Below are 464 nucleotides of genomic sequence, written 5' to 3' on the forward strand. Positions count from 1 at the left end.
CTCTGTGTATTCACTGTAAAGTTCTCACTGCCTCATTATGACCTCATGTGAATACGTCCATCCATCCGTCCGTCCGTCCTCCAGTGCCATGCTGAGGTCAGGTTGCAGGGCCTGCATCTTAAGCAAAGAGGCTCAGACTTTCCTCTCATCTGAAGCTTCCCCCAGCTCTTCTGAGGGAGAACCTTCCTCGGCCATGTTCTCATTGCCATGTGTTGGCTCTGCCCTGGGGTCTCCTGTGAGTACCTCACCAGGATCCCTTGGCCATTGTAACTGGATTCTCTCAACATGGATGAGCGGCGGCTCTACTTTGAATCCTTCCCGGATGCCTGAGCTACTCACCTTATGTGTAGGATTGCAGAGAAAACTCACTTTGACCCCTCGTATCTGCGATCTTGTTCTCACAGTTCCCAAAGCTCATGAGTATGTGTATGCAGGGAAAGAGCTATGTAACTAAGAGCCTTTTG

Source organism: Synchiropus splendidus, chromosome 3 (assembly GCF_027744825.2).
Source record: "Synchiropus splendidus isolate RoL2022-P1 chromosome 3, RoL_Sspl_1.0, whole genome shotgun sequence".
NCBI classification, from domain to species: Eukaryota; Metazoa; Chordata; class Actinopteri; order Syngnathiformes; family Callionymidae; genus Synchiropus; species Synchiropus splendidus.